Source organism: Amblyomma americanum, chromosome 2 (assembly GCF_052857255.1).
Source record: "Amblyomma americanum isolate KBUSLIRL-KWMA chromosome 2, ASM5285725v1, whole genome shotgun sequence".
Classification (NCBI taxonomy): domain Eukaryota; kingdom Metazoa; phylum Arthropoda; class Arachnida; order Ixodida; family Ixodidae; genus Amblyomma; species Amblyomma americanum.
This window is the reverse complement of record NC_135498.1, coordinates 141922540-141930922: the sequence shown is the minus strand read 5'-3', so window position 1 is coordinate 141930922 and position 8383 is coordinate 141922540. Positions and strand designations below refer to the sequence as shown.

General features: G+C 44.3%; 1 long non-coding RNA gene across 1 annotated transcript; it reads right to left on the bottom strand.

Annotated features, from left to right (window-relative positions):
• Positions 1–3557: 3557 nt before the first annotated feature.
• On the bottom strand, positions 3558–6376 carry LOC144119127 (uncharacterized). The gene is made up of 3 exons (XR_013312270.1): positions 6330–6376; positions 5069–5122; positions 3558–3614 (listed from the first exon to the last, which is right to left on the bottom strand). It is a non-coding gene; the product is annotated as an uncharacterized LOC144119127 (long non-coding RNA).
• Between the last annotated feature and the right edge of the window lie 2007 nt (positions 6377–8383).

Below are 8383 nucleotides of genomic sequence, written 5' to 3'. Positions count from 1 at the left end.
GTGGCCGGCTTCACCGCAGTGGAAGCACAGGGGCCGGTTGTTCGATGTGCGCCACGTGTGTGCTTTGCTGAGGGGTGTTCGTGCGTCGGAGAGGGCAGGCGAAGTCGAAAAGCTTTGATGCGGTGCAGAAGGAGCAGGGCAGTAATACGCCGGTGGTGCTGGCGCAGAGCTGCGCAACGCTTCACTGTACGTCATGACATACGGCTCAGGCAGCGGCTAGGGACAAGCCATTGGCTGCACCGCTCGAGGGACTTCGTCGCGAATGACATCAGAGGTGGCTCCGACACCCGGGTGTTGCTCGACAGGGCGAAGCTTCTCTAGCTCTTCGCGCACAATGCTCATGACAAGCTCACGGTTGAAGAGGCGCGTCATGTCTTCTACGAACCTGGCGACGCTCTCATTTGGCCGCTGCGCTCGGGACTGCAGGGCGACTTCAGCTCGCTCCTTCCGTTCGTTGCTTCCGAAGGTGTCGAGCTACTGCTGTCGCCGGAAATCTTGCCAGGTGGGCATAGCGGATTCGTGGTTTTCAAACCACGTCTTGGCGGAGTCTTCCAGGGCAGAATAGACATTGCGTAGCTTGCCGTCCTCGTCCCACAGGTTAAACGCAGTGACTCAGTGTAGCTGGCCACCCAGTCTTCCACGTCTTCGAACTAGTCGCCATGAAACGACGTGGGAGTGCGAGGCGAATGAAGAAGCAGCGGTGGGGAACTGATGGCATTATGGGTGGTCTGACTTGTTGAAGTGGACGTCATTGCGCGGGGTCGTGCCGTCAGGGGTCGAACTCAGGATTTCAGCCTCGCAAGTGGCGGCTTGCCTTGTGGACAGGTGTCGTGTCCACGGGGTGTAGCTGGGCGTCGTCGGAGGCTCCCGGGAGCTCTTCGTGCATTGTGAAAATACCCCGCACCTCCACCAAAATGCCACCGAAAGCCGGCAGGAAGGGCAGAAGGGCACACAAGGGCAAGCCAGGCAGACAAACTACGCGAACGAACGCACGAGCCGGGGATGACGAAGAAAACCAGCGGGTGCTATCCCACCGCATGGCGGCGCCAGTAAATGGCTAACACTGTGGCAATATGTTATCAATAAATATAGGACCTTATACCAAGGAAAATTATGATTTTTTAAGAGCCTAAAGCTACGCACGCCACCACATGCAGCACTGCAAAAACATGACAGTTAGATTACCAGTTCTCTCCATGCAATTTTTATGCAGTTATACACGTCTGAATTAGTGTCTTTGCGAATTCATTCGCTACCCATGTAGCAGAAAGTGAGTTATGAAGTGAGGCCCCCTGTAGACCCAATGTGAGTAGCTGTTGTGAGCCCCGCCTGGTGGGACCACTGTGGAGTTTGCAACGCGGGCCCGAATAGGCCCCGAGTGAGCTGCCCACATATGCCCCAATGGGTCCCACTTGTGACCAATGCAGGTAGCCCTGGTAGGGCTGCCCACATTCGGCCCCCGTTTAGTGATGTCAGCAGCCCATACCAGCTCCCCAATCGGTCCTCTTTTCTTGAATGTGGGCAACCCCTGAGGGCAAACGTTAGGTTTTCATCTCAGTTAACCCCTTCAAAATCGGTATGCAACTGATGCGGGTTTAAAAGGGGCAAGTCCAATTGGGTGCAGCGCACAACGTCCACATATTTGTCCGATGCAGCTTCTCTAGGGGCAGACCCGCCCCAAATGACCCATCGGCCCCTCAAGCCATAATGCCATGCAGTAATATTTTCTTCATTGTCAGCCGAACCTAAGCAACTCACTGAAATGTTCTTTGTTAGGACGCGGGTAAATGAGGTATGTCGGCTGCCCACAACGAACCCGTGTTGGGCGTTGCGCGGACAGCGCATGTTTGTGTTCTGAACTATAATGACGTTTGGAGAGTCTCAGATTGCCCAGTGAATCTTGGTAATAGGGCACAATCATCCCCGTGCATTGTCTGATTGTTTTGCACAATTTACTTAATTGCGAGAGCCCGAAGACTACAGTTTAAAGTAATGATGTAAAGATTCTCAGAATTATACTACAAATTATCAATAACAGTAAAATATGATTTCGCGCAATACAAATTTGTGATTGAAACGGTGGATGCATAACACAATGCCGCCAGATGGGTGAGTTAAGGCCCGCTGTAACCGAGAGAGGATCGCATGCGGCAATAAATCGGCTGCTGCATTTGGTCACCCCTCGATTTTTGTAACACAGCGCGCACATTTGTGTTGCATCTCTACAAAAGACCAAGACAAAGGACCGATGTGGGCAGCTTGCCGGCACGCTCGCTTTCAAACCTCGGCATGGCTGATGTGAGATACTAGCGGTATTGTATGTGCACTCCCAACTAAGCTTAACTAAGATTTTTTTTCGAAAAGAGCATATGTAACATGTATGTTACATCTGCGCTCACTTACCCTACAGGACCAATGTGGCGAGAGAGCGGGCGTGTCCATTTTCCAGCCCCACCTCAGAGTATTTCGGACCTACAGAGCTTTCGTGTGCGTAGCCCTATGTGAGCAATGTGAGGTTTTCAGCATGCAGCCCACATTGACGTTGCCTCCGCCGACCTGGTTCCTACGAGGGACCGATGTGTGCGGTAGTTGGGCACACCACTATCAAGGCCCTGCCACGGCCTATGTGTGACCTTAATTTCCCTCTGCCATCAAGCACTCTACGAAGGACCGATGCTCAATTTAGGCTAGCGCGGTTTTATCAGCATAGAACCCACATTGAAATTGAGTATGCCCTCACGGTCCCTGCGCAGGACCGGAGTGGGCGGCAGATCGGCACTCCCCTATCCCCCTACCCCCGCCACGGCCTATGTGGGACCTACAGCGGTTTCATGTAAGCAGCCCCATCTAGGCTAGGATAGTTTTTTTTCAGCATTGAGCCCACATTGAAATTCTATCTGCCCTCAGTAACCCTACAAGGGACCGATGCTGGCAGCAGTGGGGCACGCCCGTTTCTCAGCACCACCACGGACCTTGTGGGACCAACAGAACTGTCATGTGGCCAGCCCCATTTGGACTACCAGAGGTTTCTCCAGTATAGAGCCCTCATAGATGGTTCATCTGCACTCAAGTACCGGACATGGGACCAACGGGGGTTAGATGTAGGAATGTAGAATGAGGTAGCCATAGCGACACGTGGGTACATTTAGAATCAACAGGGGCAAGTCCAATTTGAGCTCGCCCACTTATTTCCCACAAGGGGACCGACTCAGACGCTCTAGCGGTTGCTCCAGCCACACGTACCCAAGTGGGACCCACTACGGCCCCTCAGTTACGTGGTACTTGTGTAAAAAGAATGCCAAATCGGAAACAAAGACCCCAGTTCTATGCTTGATTGTCGATCTCTAATACGAGTACTTTAAACTAAACTTATATTTACGCCAAGTCCTAAACAAGGCCGAGCCATGATCTCATCAAAGAATTTGTATATGTCGAGGACATTCATCCCTGTCTTTTTGGATAAGATGAGATGATCCATAAGCGTTTTCTGTCGGAGCAGGCAAAAGATTTCACTCAAAAGGTCAAATATTGCAAGCTCTAATCCTAGAAGCGCTTACCAGCACCTGTACCCCAAGGTAGCTCAGGTCTGCCACCCTGCCATCCTTCTGCTGATCCTATAAAAATAGACACTGGGTGAATCATTCACACTCATATTTAAATGGCAAAAACATTTTCTATCCGCGCGTAGGGAACGGTCTGACATGCTAAAGCCATATTAAGTTCTTGACTTATTTGCTCTCTCCTTCTCAAAATGCAACATTATAAAACGTATTGGCTATGAAATATCTCTAAACACGTGTACTACACAAATCGCGTCTTTGCTTGGAGGGTAGTTACATATAATAGCAGTTGTGTCCACATCCGCACATTGGTTTGAAGGTGCATTTCCGGCCACCGCCATATGCAAAGCAGGGGACATAACACGCGAAATCCTAAGACTACACTGGGTTTCCTTGCAATTCTGGGACCACGAAAAACGGTATCGTTATTCGACGAAACTGAAAGATTTGGGAAGAAAAATGATTGACCGTTGAGAGCAATGCGGTCATAAGAAATTGGACCAATGTTCAGAGTGGAAGGTAAACCTGTGGTTGAAAACTCATTCAATGCTGAGAGCGATGTGGTCATAAGAAATGAGACGAATGTTCAGAGTGAAAGGTAAAACTGTGGTAGAAAACTCAGCCAATGCTGAGAGAAATGCGGGCATAAGAAATGAGACGAATGTTCAGAGTTTAAGGTAAAACTGTGGTAGAAAACTCATTCAATGCTGAGAGCAATGCGGCCGGCAGGACTGCGGCGATAAATCACAGTAATAAAATTTTCAGCGGATTCCATTTTGAGAATTTGCGTTTAATGTGCCACGTCTAAAAATATTGTACTAGTTACAGACAGAACAATATAAGTTGATGTAAGACCACATTTCACGCTTGTTTTAAACTGTGGTAGTATTTTCTCTTCTCTCTGTCCCACTATAATCAAATTATATATATTCGAAAGTTTTATAACTTCCCCTAAAGAATTGCATACACTCAAGCCCAGGCGAAGATCGCTTGTAAAGCTGTCTCTCGAATATTATTTCAAATTTATGCCATAAATTATGAAATTGATGCAGATAAATGTATGACTTAATATATAGCTAGGAAAAAAATCTGGTTAAGGATAGTAAATCTAAGCATGACACCCAATGTAATCCTCCAGCACATTTCATATTTTACTCGATTATTTTATCTGTCCATGTTCTATATGGCCCAGAACTATTGTCTTAGAGAAATAATTGGCTAAAAAAGAATGTGTCCAATTGGAAGCAGGATTTAAAACTCGCTTTCTAGCTTCTCAAAGCGTATAGCTGAGCACATTATATCGAATATATATTCGACAACCTTCCGAACGTGACCCAACCTAGATCCGATCTCAGAATCAGTGTCGGTGGAGGCAATTCAGCCCTGTCTGTCTGCACGACATAGCATATTTTGCAGCTGTCATTTTTCCAGATATATTCTGGGTCGGAACAGCCAACAGGTTTCACTGCGAACCGTAAAAAAATTTAGATCATGCTAGCAGCGCTTACCAGCACCTCCGCTCGAAGGTAGATCCAGCTCCCATCCTGTACTCACTCCTGAACCTAGATGAAATAGGCACTGTTTCAACAATGTACCTTGATATTTATCTGCCAAATGCATTTCGCAGACGGGCGTAGTGAAGAGTCTAATACATGTAGCCATTTGTAGCTGTTTTTCTTTGTTTGCTGATTCTCAAGGCAAAAATATTTTAAAACTAATATTGGTTTTTATAAATCTTTAAACGCGTGCACCATAACCAATTGCGTCTTTGCTTTGAGCTTTTTCACATGTCCTTCAAGTACTGTTCATTTGCAAGCTTTACACGGAAGAAATATTTTGCTCATTGTATTATGCGGACTTATAACTCCGACACAGCAAAGACAACTCTGGGTTCGCTTCAACTGCAGTAGTTAAAAAAAAGGGTATCACTGCCCGAAAAAACTGGAACCTCTACGAAGAAAAGTGATTCAATATTTATAGCAATGCGGTCATGAGAAGTGCAAGAAATATTCAGATTTAAACATTTTTTATTACATTCGAATTTCAAATGTCACGTCTGATGTGGCACTTCTAAATATACAGTACTATTCACCGAGAGAACAATACTATTTCTTGTCAAACCATCATTCGTGCTTTATTGAATTTCTGAAATGTTCTGCTTTTCTTTCTAGCTTCTCCGCTGCAAACAAGTTGCAAATATTTTAAAACTTCATAACTTCAGTTCAAGCGTGGCCCAGAATAACTCCTCGGATACATCGCTGGGAAAGGTTTTTCTCCAAAATTATACCATTTATATGCTATCAGTTAAATATATGACTCAGTGCCTACTAGGGAAACAAAAATTTGTATTCAAGAGCCCAAAGCTATGCACGTTACCCTAAGCAGTCCTCTACGAATCCTCGTACTTTACTCGATAATCTCTTCTCTCCATGTACTTTTGATGTATTTTTAGACTTCGGAATTAGTTTGCAAATTTATTTCTAAACAAGAATTCCCAATCAGATGGACGGATTCCACGTCTAGGTTTAGCTTCTCTAAATATTAGTGGGTACTTTGAACCGAATCTATATTTAAGTCAAGTTCTAAACAATGCCGAACCAAAATATCATCACAAAATCTTTATATATGGGGAGCATTCATCCCTTTCTTTCTAGGTGAGATGGCATATTGTGCAGCAGTAAGTTTTCCATAAGCGCTCTCTGTGAGAACAGGCGAAAATTTTCACTTCAAAAATTTGAGGTTGCTGGATCACCTCTTGTATACGCTTACCGGCACTTCCGTTCCAATATAGTTGAGGTCTGCCGCCCTGTCCTCCCTCTGCTGGTCCTGCACGAAATAGGCACTGAATGAATCATGCACCCGGGTATTTAACCGGTAAGTACAATTTGAAGCCGCGCATAGGGAATTGTCTAAAACATGTAGTAATTTTCAGTTGTCGATTTAATTTTCGTTCTACTCCTCAAGACACTAAATTTAATAAAAGATATTGTTATAAGACTTTTTTTATATGTATACTATGCAAACCACATCCTTGCTTTTAGCAAAGTGACATGTCCTAGAAGTAGGTTCTACTTCTGTACATTGCTTGAAATGTATGATTTTTCTTACCGCATCTTACATATAGTACATGACATCACAACCAAAGAACAATGACTACACGGGGTTTCCTTTCTATTTTGATGGCACACAAAAGCGTATCACAGCTCAATGAAACTTAAAGCTTTAGGAAGAATTCTGCTTCGACGTTAACAGCAATACGGTCATAAGAAGTACGAGGAATATTCACAGTTAATATTTTTCACTGCATCTCAATTAGAGATTCTGCTTGTGATGAGCACATCAAGAACACAATATTATTCCCCGATAGAACAACAGTACTTCTTGTAGAACCACTATACGCGCTCTTTTGAAGTGTCTAATAGTGTCCTCCCTGCTCGTTGTCCCGGTCCAAAAAGTTGTCTATAGTCAATAAATTTATAACTTACGTTCAAGCACCCCATATATTTAACTAAGTGAGAACATCGCTCGGAAAGGTTTTTCTCCAATATTATTTAAACTTAATAGTATGAAATAAATATATGACTTCAAATACAGCGAGGCAACAAAATGCGTTTTTAACAGCCTAACGCTTTGCACGCCACAGTATTAATCCTCGAAAAGACTGTCGGAACAGGCGCAAGATTTCCCTCAAAAAGTCAAATAATGCAACCTCATATCCTAGCAGCGCTTATCAGCCCCGTCCCCCAAGGTAGCTCAGGTCTGCCACCCTGCCCTCCTTCAGCTGATCCCAAAAAATAGGCACTTAGTGAATCATTAACACTCATATTTTTATGGCAAAAGCATTTTCCATCCGCGCGGAGGGAACGGTCTTATATGCTACAGCCATTTTAGGTTCTTGACCTACTTGCTTTCTGCCTCTCAAAATGCAACATTATGAAACGTTTTGGCCATTAAATATCACTAAACACGTGTACTGCACAATTCGCGTCCATGCTTGGAGCGTAGTTACATATGCCAGCAGTTGTGTCCACATCCGCACATTGGTTTGAAATTGCATTTTTGTCCAGCGCCATATGCAAAGCAGGAGACATAACACGCAAAAAGCAAAGACTACACTGGGTTTCCTTGCAATTCTGGGACGACGAAAAACGGTATTGTTATAGGACGAAACTGAAAGATTTGGGAAGAAAAATGATTGACCTTTGAGAGCAATGTGGTCATAAGATATGGGACCATTGTTCAGAGTGAAAGGTAAAACTGTGGTAGAAAACTCATTCAATGCTGGGAGCAATTTGGCCGCCAGGACTGCAACGATAAATCACAGTCGTAAACTTTTCATCGGAATACATTTTGGGAATTTGCGTTTGATGTGGCACGTCTAAAAATATTGTACTAGTCACAGACAGAACAATATAAGTTGATGTAAGACCACATTTCACGCTTTTTTTAAACTGTGAAAGTATTTTTTATTCTGCCTGTCCCACTATAATCAAATTATATATATTCGAAAAGTTTATAACTTCCCCTAAAGAATTGCATACACTCAAGCCCAGGAGAATATCGCTCGTAATGCTTTCTTTCGAATATTATATCAAATTTATGCCATCAATTATCAAATATATGCAAATAAATGTATGACTTAGTAAATAGCTAGGAAAAAAATCTGGTTAAGGATAGTAAATCTAAGCATGCCACCCAAAGTACTCCTTCAGCGCACTTCATAGTTTACTCGATTACTGTATCTGCCCGTGTACAATATGGCTCGCAACTTTTGTCTTAGAGAATTTATTGTCTAAACAAGAATGGGTCCAATTGGAAGCATG